Source organism: Coregonus clupeaformis, unplaced genomic scaffold (assembly GCF_020615455.1).
Source record: "Coregonus clupeaformis isolate EN_2021a unplaced genomic scaffold, ASM2061545v1 scaf0578, whole genome shotgun sequence".
In the NCBI taxonomy this organism is placed as follows: Eukaryota; Metazoa; Chordata; class Actinopteri; order Salmoniformes; family Salmonidae; genus Coregonus; species Coregonus clupeaformis.
This window is the reverse complement of record NW_025534033.1, coordinates 96,829-114,362: the sequence shown is the minus strand read 5'-3', so window position 1 is coordinate 114,362 and position 17,534 is coordinate 96,829. Positions and strand designations below refer to the sequence as shown.

Here is a 17,534-nt window from a genome sequence, read left to right as displayed (position 1 = left end):
TGCCAAAGAGCTCGATTTTGGTCTCATCTGACCACAACACTTTCACAGAGTTCTCCTCTGAATCATTCAGATCTTCATTGGCAAACTTCAGACGCCCTGTATATGTGCTTTCTTGAGCAGGGGGACTTTGCGGGCACTGCAGGATTTCAGTCCTTCACGGCGTAATGTGTTACCATGTGACTATGGTCCCAGCTGCCTTGAGATCATTGACAAGATCCTCCCGTGTAGTTCTGGGCTGATTCCTCACCGTTCTCATGATCATTGCAACTCCACGAGGTGAGATCTTGCATGGAGCCCCAGGCCGAGGGAGATTGAAAGTACTTTTGTGTTTCTTCCATTTGCAAATAATCGCACCAACTGTTGTCACCTTCTCACCAAGCTGCTTGGCGAGGGTCTTGTAGCCCATTCCAGCCTTGTATAGGTCTACAATCTTGTCCTTGACATCCTTGGAGAGCTCTTTGATCTTGGCCATGGTGGAGAGTTTGGAATCTGATTGATTGATTGCTTCTGTGGACAGGTGTCTTTTATACAGGTAACAAGCTGAGATTAGGAGCACTCCCTTTAAGAGTGTGCTACTAATCTCAGCTCGTTACCTGTATAAAAGACACCTGGGAGCCAGAAATCTTTCTGATTGAGAGGGGGTCAAATACTTATTTCCCTCATTAAAATGCAAATCAATTTATAACATTTTTGACATGCGTTTTTCTGGATTTTTATTCTGTCTCTCACTGTTCAAATAAACCTACCATTAAAATTATAGACTGATCATTTCTTTGTCAGTGGGCAAACGTACAAAATCAGCAGGGGATCAAATACTTTTTTCCCTCACTGTGTAGGTACAGTGGGGGAAGAAAGTATTTAGTCAGCCACCAATTGTGCATTTTCTCCCACTTAAAAAGATGAGAGAGGCCTGTAATTTTCTTCATAGGTACACGTCAACTATGACAGACAAATTGAGATTTTTTTTCTCCAGAAAATCACATTGTAGGATTTTTCATGAATTTATTTGCTAATTATGGTGGAAAATAAGTATTTGGTCACCTACAAACAAGCAAGATTTCTGGCTCTCACAGACCTGTAACTTCTTCTTTAAGAGGCTCCTCTGTCCTCCACTCGTTACCTGTATTAATGGCAGCTGTTTGAACTTGTTATCAGTATAAAAGACACCTGTCCACAACCTCAAACAGTCACACTCCAAACTCCACTATGGTCAAGACCAAAGAGCTGTCAAAGGACACCAGAAACAAAATTGTAGACCTGCACCAGGCTGTAAAGACTGAATCTGCAATAGGTAAGCAGCTTGGTTTGAAGAAATCAACTGTGGGAGCAATTATTAGGAAATGGAAGACATACAAGACCACTGATAATCTCCCTCGATCTGGGGCTCCACGCAAGATTTCATCCCGTGGGGTCAAAATCATCACAAGAACAGTGAGCAAAAATCCCAGAACCACACGGGGGGACCTAGTGAATGACCTGCAGAGAGCTGGGACCAAAGTAACAAAGCCTACCATCAGTAACACACTACGAGGGGACTCAAATCCTGCAGTGCCAGACGTGTCCCACTGCTTAAGCCAGTACATGTCCAGGCCCGTCTGAAGTTTGCTAGAGTGCATTTGGATGATCCAGAAGAGGATTGGGAGAATGTCATATGGTCAGATGAAACCAAAATATAACTTTTTGGTAAAAACTCAACTCGTCGTGTTTGGAGGACAAACAATGCTGAGTTGCATCCAAAGAACACCATACCTACTGTGAAGCATGGGGGTGGAAACATCATGCTTTGGGGCTGTTTTTCTGCAAAGGGACCAGGACGACTGATCCGTGTAAAGGAAATAATGAATGGGGCCATGTATCGTGAGATTTTGAGTGAAAACCTCCTTCCATCAGCAAGGGCATTGAAGATGAAACGTGGCTGGGTCTTTCAGCATGACAATGATCCCAAACACACCGCCCGGGCAACGAAGGAGTGGCTTCGTAAGAAGCATTTCAAGGTCCTGGAGTGGCCTAGCCAGTCTCCAGATCTCAACCCCATAGAAAATCTTTGGAGGGAGTTGAAAGTCCGTGTTGCCCAGCGACAGCCCCAAAACATCACTGCTCTAGAGGAGATCTGCATGGAGGAATGGGCCAAAATACCAGCAACAGTGTGTGAAAACCTTGTGAAGACTTACAGAAAACATTTGACCTGTGTCATTGCCAACAAAGGGTATATAACAAAGTATTGAGAAACTTTTGTTATTGACCAAATACTTATTTTCCACCATAATTTGCAAATAAATTCCTACAATGTGATTTTCTGGAAAAAAAATCGAATTTTGTCTGTCATAGTTGACGTGTACCTATGATGAAAATTACAGGCCTCTCTCATCTTTTTAAGTGGGAGAACTTGCACAATTGGTGGCTGACTAAATACTTTTTTCCCCCACTGTGTGTGTGTGTATATATAGTATGTGTGTGTAAGCAAGATTTGAAATTATTATGTTTTAGTCTAATATTACTGTATATCTGTTTGAGCTTCCTGCGGTCAATTTGCGGTATACAAATTATTTGTAATTATGTTCCGGCCTCCTGACCATTTGCTCGCGGCTGAATCTAGTTGATGATCCCTGCACTATGGATTTGTTTTGTCTTATAGTAAGATATTCAAAATATGATCTCTACAATCTCCTGCAGTATAATTTCAGTCACAAAAACTGTCAAATTATGATGTTCCACTTTGTGTCATTACAGAACCATTTATACTCAACTCTGATGGACAGATCCGTAATTATGCTGTCGACATTATGCTTCTGTTTTCCACATCCTACTTTATGAGTCCAACTCATGTGCTGACCAGGTCCTCTCTGCAATTCAGGGCCAGATGTCAAAATTACTGTTTGTATAATAATCTAATTAACCACCATTATTTAAAAGAGCATAGTATGAGTAGAACATTTGTTTGATTAAGTAGGACTATATAGTATGAAGTATGGCGTTTCAATGTAACATTCTAGAATATCCTGTAAGAACAGTTGCGATGTTCCTTGGTCGTATGGAGAGAGGGAAGGATGGTTTAAACCTGGTCAGGCGAGGGTGAACCATAGATGGACCCCTGTTTTTGTAGTGTTAGTGCTCCTGGGTGTTTTGGGAGTCAGGCAGGGGTAAATAATGCTCTTAACTAATTCTTAACTATACACATGAGGACAGTGCAGCAGGCTGCATAGAGAGAGAGTGATAGAGAGGGGAGGGAGAGAGGGAGAGAGCAAGGCGGCGGAAAAGCAGAGCGCCTCTCAGCTGTCACGTTCTCTTGCTGTAAAGCCATGTGGAATGATATAACATTGACGTCACTACCCAGTGACGTACGAGTGTGACTGCAAAAAAAAAGGCAAGTTTTACTAATCGCCCTGTAGAATTTAGTGACTGCCTCTAGATGTGATGAGAAGGGGAGAGAATGCACGGAGGAAAATGCAAATACTACTAAACGTTGTATGTAGGATTGTTTAAATTAGTCAAATACAATGTATCATTTATGCATCTTTATTTTTTGTTTTTAACATGTAATATTCTTGAGAAACCAAGGTGATTTTTTTCTTCTCACTTTGAATTCTGTTTTTGTTGTTTTTTTGGAAATATTTTTATGAAGATAAACATTAATTGAATAGAGTTCAAGTGTTGGTAATTTATGGTAATTATATTTAGCCTAAACTGATTGTAAAATTGCTTGAGTAAATTTAACAAATGAGTGCTTTGATTCAACACAGATGATGGATGACGTGTGTAATATCTTAAGTACTGTATATTATGAGATCAGTTATTGTTTTTCTATATAGTAAGAGAATATGTAATTTGCGTGCATATTTCTGGAATATGGCACATAGTTGTTTTATTCAATATTAAAATAAGGCTACACCATATCTTTAGTCATTCTTTTGATAATTTCTAGCAATTATGTGATTTTTGACTGAGTAAAAAATATATAGACCTACTTGTTGTTGTCTGTGATCCATCCAACTTATTTAGTCTATCTCCTCAACTCATTTCTTTCTGTGTAGTCTCAGTACATGATCTCCTCTTGTGCTCAGCTGTAATGGGCTCAGAGATAAGGGGCTCCTGAATTACATTTAGGGAAACAAGTCCTAGAATGCACTGACAGGGTCAAAGCTATAACAGTCTGTTGGAGCTAGCTACAGTATATTGCTTATGGTGTTGAATTAGATTTTCTATAATACCAAATACACCTATATACTTTCACTGGCAATACAAGCAAGACACATTGTGAACAGAAATCAACAAAGACAAATATTGTAGCCTAACATTTGCTTGATAACAATGTAACATGGTTCTCTCAATATCTGCTAAATGGCATATTATATTATTATATTATATAGCAGTAGCATGATCTCTTTTTCGGATAAGTATATATATATATATATATATATATATATATTTTTTTTTACTGATGTAAAATGTTTAAATGTTGAACTAAGGAAGTGAGTCACTCTTCCTGCCTTGCACAAGTAAACGCATGAGCGGTAATCAAATTAGACCTTAAATTAAGGCCAAGACACCACTCAGGCCTTTTCACATCACACATGGTCAGGACACTGTTGCTGCACGTGAACACACACACACACATACACACACACATATACACACACACACACACACACACATACACAGCAGGCAGGGCCTCTCCAATAAGGACAGTAGACATACGTAGGCCTGCCAGACGCAAGTCCTCAAAGCTTCATATAGTCAATTTTGAAATATACATTACTGACTTATGCAAAACATATAAAGCAATACATAGTAAAATAAACAGATGTTACCCTTTTGAAATGTAACATTTTAACTAGATGGGTAACGGATAGGTAATAAAGGTAGCACATTTCTTCCAGCAGCTATGAGTGAACAGATCTATCCAATATTCACAGTTGTTGACACATACGGTATATCTGTTCAGCGTGACTCTTAACCAGAATATTCAGATCTCGGTGTGTGAGCTTGACAGTTAAATCCTAAACTTAGTTTGCATTGTTACTTCAATTTTCTGATACATAGGATGCAGCCCAGCTATCGTTGCTGTCTTTTGTTTAATTTTTTCACAAAAAATATTCATTAAATACCCCAAAATGATCAGTGTCATGTTTTAATACAAAAATATTTGTATTAGTCTAATATTTGGTTATTATCTTGTTGTATCTCAGCTCAAATTAAGACAAAACTCCTCATTATGTATTAGGTAGATAAAACATACACAGGTATCAGGTATTCTAGAAACTATTTATTTGCTAGTTAAATTCAATGTTCTCTTTTTTATTTTATTTTATTTTTATTCAATGTTCTCTGTCAGTGGTTTGGTGTTAATTTTCTACTTGGCAGCAGACATCAGGACTTGTTGAATGAAAGGGTTAACAGCAGCAGCGAGGGAGCAAGCCGAGCGAGGTGCTCTGTGTGTTTGGCTGACTGCAGAGTGAAACAGGATGCAGCGACTGCATTGTCAGCCTGCTGGTGTGAGTGCAAACAGATGAGGAAATGCTGGAGCGGGTACTCCAAAACTTGGGTTACCTTGGAAACGGTTTGCGTCATGATCACCAGCAATTAGCTTGCAGCTCTTTAGTTTTCAAGATAGGTCTGCCAGGGCTTAGTCCAATGGCTGTTGCTAACAGCGAAAGGAATTGTCCTCCAAACAACTCTAGGAAATAATTTATGCTTTTTACCTATATTTTGTCATGTTTGTTTTTGTTTTCACAGATAAACTTTAATTATCTTATTTCATATGTAGAATTTTTTCACAGAATTTATAATTTTTTTTGTGTGTATAAAAAAGGCAGTGAAAGTGGCCTGAAGAGTGGTGTTTATTATAGAAGTGAGATGACTAGGCAGAGAAAGTTCCCATTAAATGCTCTTCCAATGAGCCCTGATGTGATGTTCTTCTCTTATCTGACCCTGTGTGCGTGTGTGTGCTGTATGTGGTCGAAGCACATGGAACGGTGCATAAAGTTCCCGAGCGGTCGGTCGGTGATGAGTAGTAGTATTTAATGGTTATATTTGAGAGTTAAGAGGCTTCTCTCTCTGGGACTGTGTTGAGTCTATCTGTGAACACACCAACCAACCACCATATTTACACCTCCACTGATCACAGGGAGAGAAAGCCTACTCTGCTCAACCCAGGGGCAGAATATTGGAACTGTATTAGCCATATACTCAGCACCTCTCATTTGTTTCAAGAGGAGCAGGGATTTTCTGCATGGCTCATCTCGAAAGGATTATTGCACCATAAGGTTCCCAACAGTTCAAACATTTAAGGTGGCCTAGTAGCTTTTAAGTCGACAAGGAGGTTGTTGAACCTTGCATGTGTCCAGTGTAAGAAAAAAAAAGAAGCTGTTTGTTCAGCCCAGTGGCTGGCTGGGTAAGATAGGAGGTAGGGAGAGCAGGGGAGCCCATAGCGGGTTTAGGAGGAGGAGTGGTTAGGTGAGATCAGAGATCTAGTGACGTACGTGAAAGATCTCGGTTGAGTTACAGTTGGCTCGCTGGGGGTTGGGGAGAATGTTGGAGGAATGGGACTGCGAGGATGGTTAGTTTGTGTTTGCAGTGGTGGAAAAAGTACCCAATTGTCATACTTGAGTAAAAGTAAAGATACCTTAATAGAAAATGACTCAAGTGAAAGTCACCCAGTAAAATACTACTTGAGTAAAAGTATTTGGTTTTAAATATACTTAAGTATCGAAAGTAAATGTAATTGCTAAAATATATTTAAGTATCAAAAGTAAAAGTATAAATAATTTCAAATTCCTTATTAAGCAAACCAGACGGCATCATTTTCTTGTTTTTTAAATTTACGGATAGCCATGGTCTATCTCCAACACTCACCTCTATACAAGCCTTATTGGTGTTTAGCTGTTTTGGCAATTACAGCTTATTTGTGACTGAATAGCACCAATAGTCCTGTTAGTCAAATTCAAGATGGCAACTGAACTGTTCACTGTTCTGATGAAACTTTTTCTCCCTGTCTTTCTCTCTCTCTCTCTCTCTCTCTCTCTCTCTCTCTCTCTCTCTCTCTCTCTCTCTCTCTCTCTCTCTCTCTCTCTCTCTCTCTCTCAATTGAAAACAGTGTTAGCACTGCCGCTTTTACACCAAAAGGCTGTTGCTAGGTGACTGCTGACGTCAGTGGCAGCTATAGAGGAGGTCTTGTGTGTTTGGCTGCTGAGGGCAGACCCCACTGAAAAGGGCAAAACTATGAAGCACTATTAGCCATCGCAATGAAAACCTAAATCCAGTGTCCAAGGATAGCCACTCGAAATAATTGTGAGCATTTAATGCAGACACCTTCTGTAAACCTGTGATCAGGAATTACGAGGTAAAAAGAATAAGAAATGCTCCTCTGTCAACCCTGCCAATACCCACCCCCCTTTTATCTTTCTGTCTCTCCCTACTCCCTCGCTGTCTACTTTTCTCTCCCCCCCACACACACACTCACACACACAGGCTCAAATACCAGTCCAGGAACCCCCTCCGTTCTCAGAGCACATGATGTAAGCAAGATTTTGTAGAGAGGGGGGAAAATCAAGGTTGCCAAGGTTGCTCTGGAGCGTGCTTGCCATTGTTTAGTGAAACCAATTCCCTGGAACCCATATCTCTCTCCCTCAATCCCTCTCTCTCTGGACTAGAAAATCTGACCTGCCCTATTGGACAACACAGGTCAACACCGCACTGTGCATAGCCTAAACAAATGACACAAAAGTTAGGCTTGGCATGTTTATTCATTTTAGTAAAGAAAGTGAACTCTTCTGCTGAATGTAAGCAAAATAAATGACTAATTCACACAATATTTCTTTCACTTAGAAATTGTAGAGTAGGTTCTTTAGACCTGTGAAAAATACAATAATTTAATGCATTGAAAGTTCTGTCTGTAAGGCAACAATAAATGATGTAAATGTAAAATAATTGGGTTGAATAGCGGGAAACAGGTTACCAAAATGTACTCCCTTCCCTTTTCCTTGGGATAAATACAGTGTCTTCAGAAAGGATTCATACTAGACTTGAGTGGTATACCATGTATACTGGGTATTTGGAAGTAATGCACTGTTGAAACAATTGTTTTGAAGTTTTTCAATACATTTTAATATTTGTAGCTACTTTTTAAGTAAATACCTGCAGTCAACTTGTGCAGTACGTTAGGAGATAAAGCAGATTGCGCTCTTCGTTTGACATTTTACATTATGAAGCTTACTGTAGTTCCCCAGAACAGTTGAGCCAGTCACGTGTTTGTTTGTAAATAGCACAAGGGAGAAAGCAGGAACAGGTGAGTCCAGCTGTGTGTTGACAGGGGTCGCATTTTATATTGGAAGTCCAACAGTGGTTTTTTTGCTTCAATAGTGTGATCAGGGATGTGCTACTATAGTTTTCCTTCACAGAAAATACATTAGTGCAACCTATTCTGCAGAAAATAGCTGACAACAGAAGTGCAACACTATTTGGCTGGCAGCCACACAAGTAAATGAGCTCACTGTATAACTTTATGAGCTGGATTGCCTGTCTTTGCAATTAGTTTATTTTCGTTTGCTCTCGTTAGCATATTTAGCTAGCAGCCGCCAAGGAAATTCGCTATTACATGTGCTAATTCTGTTAGCATTCTGGTAATAGACACCCACTGGGCTTTTTTTTGCGTTTTTTATGTCCCCTTGTGTAATACTGTAAATCCCGGTGTGAGAGAAGGACGGTATGAGGATATGAAAATCTGGATACCTCCCAAACCTAATTCACACCCCTTGACTTTTTCCACATTTTGTTGTGTTACAGCCTGCATTTAAAATGGATTACATTTAGATTTTTCGGTCACTGGCCTACACACCATAATGGAAAAGTGGAATTACTTTTTTAGACATTTTTACAAATTAATAAAAAATAAAAAGCTGAAATGTCTTGAGTCAGTGAGCATGGTTACATGCTCACAATAATGTGATTATTGTGGATAGTCAGGTTAATATAATACACTGAACAAAAATATAAACACAACATGCAACAATTTAAAAGATGTTACTGAATTACAGTTCATATAAGGAAATCAGTCAATTGAAATGAATTCATTAGTCCCTAATCTATGGATTTCACATGACTGGGAGTCAGTGGCGGTCAGTGCCGTTTAAGATGAGGGAGGATGATAAAAAAAATTATGAGCATGGCCTTATTTGTATTACAGCATATTGGATGACTGTCATTTGTATTCCATTCACCCAGCTCAATGTAACATCAATAGGTTTAGGCTACTACATGATACAAACGTTTTCCCTGTACCCATCATGAGGTTGCTACAACCTAGCCTCTGAAAGAAAGTTAACAACGTAGGTGCAAAAGTTGAGACAATTTTGAGTAATCAAGGTGACAGACAGTGACACATTCAATACCGCCTTGCCTGCATCTAGCTCATCTAGCTGTAATCATTAGTCCAACAGTTGCAAATCACAGTTTTTATTGGACAAATTCAGGTATGTTTTTCCCAGTTTCGTTACATTTGCTTCTGTTTAAGAAATGCTTGTCATCAGAATTGGCGGAATGAATACACCCCTGATCACACTTTCATAGCAGCCACATAAAAACATAATGATCACTATATACGCGCTCTCCTCCTCTTACCTTTTCCCTTCGCTTGTGGACTTCAGTGCACAACATCAGCTGTCTGTGACCAGGCAAAAAAAAAAAAAACTTCCAAGCCAAACCTTCATATCATGACCACTAACCGCTACACATAGCCTACATCGTTGTCACCATATTAGCTAATATCATAGTCAACATACAGTGAGGGAAAAAAGTATTTGATCCCCTGCTGATTTTGTACGTTTGCCCACTGACAAAGACATGATCAGTCTATAATTTTCATGCTAGGTTTATTTGAACAGTGAGAGACAGAATAACAACAAAGAAATCCAGAAAAACGCATGTCAAAAATGTTATAAATTGATTTGCATTTTAATAAGTATTTGACCCCTCTGCAAAACATGACTTAGTACTTGGTGGCAAAACCCTTGTTGGCAATCACAGAGGTCAGACGTTTCTTATAGTTGGCCACCAGGTTTGCACACATCTCAGGAGGGATTTTGTCCCACTCCTCTTTGCAGATCTTCTCCAAGTCATTAAGGTTTCGAGCCTGACGTTTGGCAACTCGAACCTTCAGCTCCCTCCACAGATTTTCTATGGGATTAAGGTCTGGAGATTGCCTAGGCCCCTCCAGGACCTTAATGTGCTTCTTCTTGAGCCACTCCTTTGTTGCCTTGGCCGTGTGTTTTGGGTCATTGTCATGCTGGAATACCCATCCACGACCCATTTTCAATGCCCTGGCTGAGGGAAGGAGGTTCTCACCCAAGATTTGATGGTACATGGCGCCGGCCATCGTCCCTTTGATGCGGTGAAGTTGTCCTGTCCCCTTAGCAGAAACCCCCCCCCCCAAAGCACAATGTTTCCACCTCCATGTTTGACGGTGGGGATGGTGTTCTTGGGGTCATAGGCAGCATTCCTCCTCCTCCAAACACGGCGAGTTGAGTTGATGGCAAAGAGCTCGATTTTGGTCTCATCTGACCACAACACTTTCACCCAGTTCTCCTCTGAATCATTCAGATGTTCATTGGCAAACTTCAGACGGGCCTGTATATGTGCTTTCTTGAGCAGGGGGACCTTGCGGGCGCTGCAGGATTTCAGTCCTTCACGGCGTAGTGTGTTACCAATTGTTTTCTTGGTGACTATGGTCCCAGCTGCCTTGAGATCATTGACAAGATCCTCCCGTGTAGTTCTGGGCTGATTCCTCACCATTCTCATGATCATTGCAACTCCACGAGGTGAGATCTTGCATGGAGCCCCAGGCTGAGGGAGATTGACAGTTCTTTTGTGTATCTTCCTTTTGCGAATAATCGCGCCAACTGTTGTCACCTTCTCAACAAGCTGCTTGGCGATGGTCTTGTAGCCCATTCCAGCCTTGTGTAGGTCTACAATCTTGTCCCTGACATCCTTGGAGAGCTCTTTGGTCTTGACCATGGTGGAGAGTTTGGAATCTGATTGATTGATTGCTTCTGTGGACAGGTGTCTTTTATACAGGTAACAAACTGAGATTAGGAGCACTCCCTTTAATCTTTCTGATTGAGAGGGGGTCAAATACTTATTTCCCTCATTAAAATGCAAATCAATTTATAAAATTTTTGACATGCATTTTTCTGGATTTTTTTGTTGTTATTCTGTCTCTCACTGTTCAAATAAACCTACCATTACAATTATAGACTTATCATTTCTTTGTCAGTGGGCACACGTACAAAATCAGCAGGGGATCAAATACTTTTTTCCCTCACTGTAGCTACTAGAACTAACACGTTAGTGAACCCACTACAATCATGCAGCACAGTGTACAATCAGAAAGCAGTTAAGCAGTTACAACGGCGGGCCCCGGTGGCAATAAATTAATAAAACCAAAAGCTTACCTCGACTTGGAAGAGTTCCAGTGTTGGATAGCCATAGCCATTTAGCTAACATTGCGTCCATCTCTGTTTGAGCCAGGTGTTTGAGTATGCTAAACTAGCTAGCTGCATTCACTAGCTAAGTGAAAGTTGAAAGAAAATATAACCAATTATAGCTAGCTTGCTCTCTCTCTCTCTCGCTTCTTAATTTTGGAAGAAATGAATTTGTTAAACTGTTCAACTATTGTCTTTCTGTCTGTTTGAGTCAACTACTCACCTCATTTTATGCACTGCAGTGCTAGCTAGCTGTAGCTAATGCTTTCAGGACTAGATTCATTCTCTGATCCTTTGATTGGGTGGACAACATGTCAGGTTATGCTGCAAGAGCTCTGATAGGTTGGAGGATGCCCTCCGGAAGTTGTCATAATTACTGTGTAAGTCTATGGAAGCGGGTGAGAACCATGAGCCTCCTATGTTTTGTATTGAAGTCAATGTACCCAGAGGAGGACAGAAGCTATCTGTCCTCCGGCTACACCATGGTGCTACCCTACAGAGTGCTGCTGAGGCTACTGTATACCTTCATTTTAAGAAGTTATTTGGTGAGGTGAATATATTTAGTATAGTTTTATCTAAAAAGGACAACTTTTTTAAATGTTTTACTATTTTTATTTTTTATTAAATTCACTGAGGAGGATGGTCCTCCCCTTCCTCCTCTAAGGAGCCTACACTGCTGGGAATACAGATATGCATCTGTTGGTCACAGATACCTTTAAAAAAAGTAGGGGCGTGGATCAGAAAACCAGTCAGTATAGGGTGTGACCACCATTTGCTTCATGCAGCGTGACACATCTCCTTCGCGTAGTTGATCAGGCTGTTGGTTGTGGCCTGTGGAATGTTGTCCCAATCCTTTTCAGTGGCTGTGCAAAGTTGCTGGATATATACCATAACCCCACCGCCACCATGGGGCACTCTGTTCACAACGTTGACATCAGCAAACTGATCGCCCACACAACACCATACACGCTGTCTGCCATCTGTCGGGATTCATCTGTGAAGAAGAGCACACTTCTCCAGCGTGCCAGTGGCCATCGAAGGTGAGCATTTGCCCACTGAAGTCGGTTACGACGCAGAATTGCAGTCAGGTCAAGATCCCTAGTGAGCTTCCCTGAGACGGTTTCTGACAGTTTGTGCAGAAATTCTTCGGTTGTGCAAACCCAGTTTTATCAGCTATCTGAGTGGCTGGTCTCAGACAATCCCGCAGGTGAAGAAGCCGGATGTGGAGGTCCTGGGCTGGTGTGCTTACATGTGGTCTGCGGTTGTGAGGCTGGTTGGACGCACTGCCAAATTCTCTAAAACGAAGTTGGAGGCGGCTTATGGTAGAGAAATTAACATTCGATTGTCTTGCAACAGCTCTGGTGGACATTCTTGCAGTCAGCATGCCAATTGCATGCTCCCTCAAAACTTGAGACATCTGTGGCATTGTTGTGTGATAAAACTGCACATTTTAGAGTGGCCTTTTTATTGTCCCCAGCACAAGGTGCACCTGTAATGATCATGCTGTTTAATCAGCTTCTTGAAATGCCACACCTGTCCGGTTGATGGATTATCTTGGCAAAGGAGAAATACTCACTCAGAGATGTAAACAAATTTGTGCACAACATTTGAGAGAAATTAGCTTTTTGTGCGTATGGAACATTTCTGGCATCTTTTATTTCAGCTCATGAAACATGGGACCAACACTTTACATGTTGCGTTTATATTTTAGTTCAGTATATATGCTTTATATGCTTAAGAATCACACTTCCGGTTTTGGCGGGAAATACTGGCTTATGCGGGAGAAAAGGGATTTATTCTCTGAAAAAAATACAAATAATAATAATTACCAGGAAGATATTCAACCCTAATAAATACTTTCTATGGGCAATGTATATATCTTACCCTTAGTAATACTTTGATGGGACTCCTCTGGTTATTGATGATGATTTTATCATGCTTGTATCGCTGTTGTTGTTGTTTCTGCTGCTACTGCGTTGGAAAGCCCCAAGATGTTGTCCCCAGTTAAAGTTCTCATCAGTTCTGCCCTACCAAGGAGAGTCAGACAAAACATTTTGTTGAAGAGCCTCGAGCTACCGGAAGCCTGGCCACCTGACAGTGAAGAGAACTGCTCCCCTACCTGCAGATGGGTATAACCAACCATCCATCCTAGACCCTTCCTCTGGGGGTGTCTGGCTGCCTGACTCCCTCCCCTGGGGGTTAACACATCCCAGCCCTGCCTGTCTGTCTCATTATGTTCCAGCCCTCCAGTGGTAGAATGAACATCTCACCCCTGTCCTGTCACACTGTCTGAGGCGCTGGCAATAAAACAGCCTTTTTATAGTGTTTTATAGTGTTCCTACTCTACTGAGGGATTTATGTAGTACTGTTCACACATTAAAGGTAAACAACATTTGCCTGTGGTTTTATTTTTGTTTTTGTTCAAACTTTTGTCTATTCTCATAGCTCTATATTCTCATAGCTCTATATTCTCATAGCTCTATATTCTCATTGCTCTTTTACATGCTTCGAATGGAACAGAGGGTTTTGTGTTTCTGAGAAAGAAGAGAAACAGCACTGATCATTCAGTAGTCTCTGTTTAAGATTGTTCTCTCCCAGGTGTCTCTCTCCTCAGTCAGTCCTGGGTTTCTTCACTCTCTGCCTTTCAATCAGACTCACTGTCACACACTAAACTACACAGCGGTGATACCGATGGGCCTAGATGAAAACTATGTCAACACTTGAAAAAAAGCACTTATGAAGACGTCAGTAGCAAAACACAAAAGCCAAAACAGTAGCTGCGTGTGCGTGTCTGTGTGTCCACTCTCACCTAGTTCTGCCTGAAGAAGTGTGTAAAGCCTCCTGTCTTTGGTGTGTCAGTTATGAATGTTGTGTGCTGTCACAAGAGATAAACCAGCCACTGTGGGCTATGCCTGCTATAAGGAGGGGGGAGAGAGATAGGTGGTCACGTGGACTGGTAGGGCTGGGCGATATATCAAATTAATTTGAATGTATGTTTTTGCGCGGTATTCCAAATGCCTGAATCGCAAGAATCAAGTTTTTGTTATTTTTTATTTTTATGAGCTTTTATGTCTGCTTGTTCTCATGTTGTATTTTTGGTCTCATTTCATTCGCTCCTCTGTGCTGTGTGCACCTTCCCATTTACACCAGAGATCTGTATATAATGAAGAGATGCACATCTCTGCCCTAACAATGGGAGTCGTTGTCCCAAAGGCGGAAAGGCAGGCGACAGGCATAGGTCCAAAATAAGCCCATAGAAAAGCATAGGCCTTATTTTGGACAGATTTTAGCGAGAGTGAAACCTCTTGCTTCGCCTCTATGGTTTACACACACATCAAGCCCCCCCCCCCCTTTCTAACGATACCCTTTTTATGTCTCAACTACTCAAATTGCACGCAGAGCAGACTCTACTAAAATTAGAGTATCAATGAACATTGATTCTGGAAAATGAATGGTCAGTTTGTCGCGTGCGGCATTGGGGTACCACGTACCGCTAGCAGCATTTTAGCCAAAGACTGTTATACTATCTGTCTAGTCTGTGTTTTAAAAATGTGCAATAAGCATAAAACAATTATATAAAGAATTGGCAACTCGTTCTCATTCTGAGAAATAAGGTAGGCCACTTGATTTCAACATCTGAACAAAGTGGACAGGTTAACATGCTTTTCAAACAGTTGGAGACAGACAGAAGGGTGTGTTCATAACAATTCAACTGTTCAACCTTGTCAGCTAGCAAATTGATCCATGTTGGCTAAACCTGAAATATAAAGATTAGCTGGCTAATCACTAGCACGTGGGCTTGAGAGATTGTTGATTAGACCTGTGTTCATTTTCTATAGCCTAATGCCTGCTACAAGAAGTAAGTTGTTGTTTTATTTAATTTTTAGGGGGTAGATCAGCTTTAATATTGCAGATAGATAGATAGATAGAAGTAACTTCCATCAATGTAATTGTCTGCATCACTTCCAATCCCCCATATGTTTTTTTTCTCGTATATATATATATATATATATATATATATATATATTTTTTTTTTGACATTTTAGTCATTTAGCAGACTCTTATCCAGAGCAACTTACAGGAGCAATTAGGGTTAAGTGCCATGCTCAAGGGCACATCGACAGATTTTTCACCTAGTCGGCTCGGGGATTAGAACCAGCGACCTTTCGGTTAATGGCACAACGCTCTTAACCACTAAGCTACCTGCCGCCCCAATGTATGTATGTATGTATGTATGTATATATACAGTGGGGGAAAAAAGTATTTAGTCAGCCACCAATTGTGCAAGTTCTCCCACTTAAAAAGATGAGAGAGGCCTGTAATTTTCATCATAGGTACACGTCAACTATGACAGACAAAATGAGAAAAAAACATTTATTTCCCAGAAAATCACATTGTAGGATTTTTAATGAATTTATTTGCAAATTATGGTGGAAAATAAGTATTTGGTCAATAACAAAAGTTTCTCAATACTTTGTTATATATACCCTTTGTTGGCAATGACACAGGTCAAACGTTTTCTGTAAGTCTTCACAAGGTTTTCACACACTGTTGCTGGTATTTTGGCCCATTCCTCCATGCAGATCTCCTCTAGAGCAGTGATGTTTTGGGGCTGTCGCTGGGCAACACGGACTTTCAACTCCCTCCAAAGATTTTCTATGGGGTTGAGATCTGGAGACTGGCTAGGCCACTCCAGGACCTTGAAATGCTTCTTACGAAGCCACTCCTTCGTTGCCCGGGCGGTGTGTTTGGGATCATTGTCATGCTGAAAGACCCAGCCATGTTTAATCTTCAATGCCCTTGCTGATGGAAGGAGGTTTTCACTCAAAATCTCACGATACATGGCCCCATTCATTCTTTCCTTTACACGGATCAGTCGTCCTGGTCCCTTTGCAGAAAAACAGCCCCAAAGCATGATGTTTCCACCCCCATGCTTCAGAGTAGGTATGGTGTTCTTTGGATGCAACTCAGCATTCTTTGTCCTCCAAACACGACGAGTTGAGTTTTTACCAATGTACTGGCTTAAGCAGGGGGACACGTCTGGCACTGCAGGATTTGAGTCCCTGGCGGCGTAGTGTGTTACTGATGGTAGGCTTTGTTACTTTGGTCCCAGCTCTCTGCAGGTCATTCACTAGGTCCCCCCGTGTGGTTCTGGGATTTTTGCTCACCGTTCTTGTGATCATTTTGACCCCACGGGGTGAGATCTTGCGTGGAGCCCCTGATCGAGGGAGATTATCAGTGGTCTTGTATGTCTTCCATTTCCTAATAATTGCTCCCACAGTTGATTTCTTCAAACCAAGCTGCTTACCTATTGCAGATTCAGTCTTCCCAGCCTGGTGCAGGTCTACAATTTTGTTTCTGGTGTCCTTTGACAGCTCTTTGGTCTTGGCCATAGTGGAGTTTGGAGTGTGACTGTTTGAGGTTGTGGACAGGTGTCTTTTATACTGATAACAAGTTCAAACAGGTGCCATTAATACAGGTAACGGGTGGAGGACAGAGGAGCCTCTTAAAGAAGAAGTTACAGGTCTGTGAGAGCCAGAAATCTTGCTTGTTTGTAAGTGACCAAATACTTATTTTCCACCATAATTTGCAAATAAATTCATTAAAAATCCTACAATGTGATTTTCTGGAATGTTTTTTTCTCATTTGTCTGTCATAGTTGACGTGTACCTATGATGAAAATTACAGGCCTCTCTCATCTTTTTAAGTGGGAGAACTTGCACAATTGGTGGCTGACTAAATACTTTTCCCCCCCACTGTATATATACATACATATCCTTTAAAAATATATATATTTCCCAACCCCACCATCCCCTCCCTAATTGGAGTAAACTAGTGAACAACAATGCGTAGGCCTCTACTTCATGCTTATACATACTATATACATTTTATGGACACAGTCAATAATTTTATTTTGTTTGTTTTTACTCCTGAACTTCCTCCGATCATTTTCATCTGGTATGCTTCTATATGCCATATCTTTCTAACTGTGGTCTTTCACAAAAGCTATATATATAACCTATATCCTTATTATGGACACAGCATGTCTTACACTAGTTC

The 17,534-nt window shown here is 40.9% G+C and overlaps 1 protein-coding gene and 1 long non-coding RNA gene across 2 annotated transcripts in view; one reads left to right on the top strand and one right to left on the bottom strand.

Moving 5' to 3' along the window:
• Nucleotides 1-17,534, top strand: part of LOC123485125 (cGMP-inhibited 3',5'-cyclic phosphodiesterase B-like) — a gene marked incomplete at its 3' end in the record, with an annotated part of 80,371 nt that overhangs the window by 13,439 nt on the left and 49,398 nt on the right. The gene's annotated exons all lie outside the window — the stretch shown is intronic.
• Nucleotides 13,153-14,356, bottom strand: LOC123485124. The gene is made up of 3 exons (XR_006658874.1): nucleotides 14,284-14,356; nucleotides 13,359-13,501; nucleotides 13,153-13,274 (listed from the first exon to the last, which is right to left on the bottom strand). It is a non-coding gene; the product is annotated as an uncharacterized LOC123485124 (long non-coding RNA).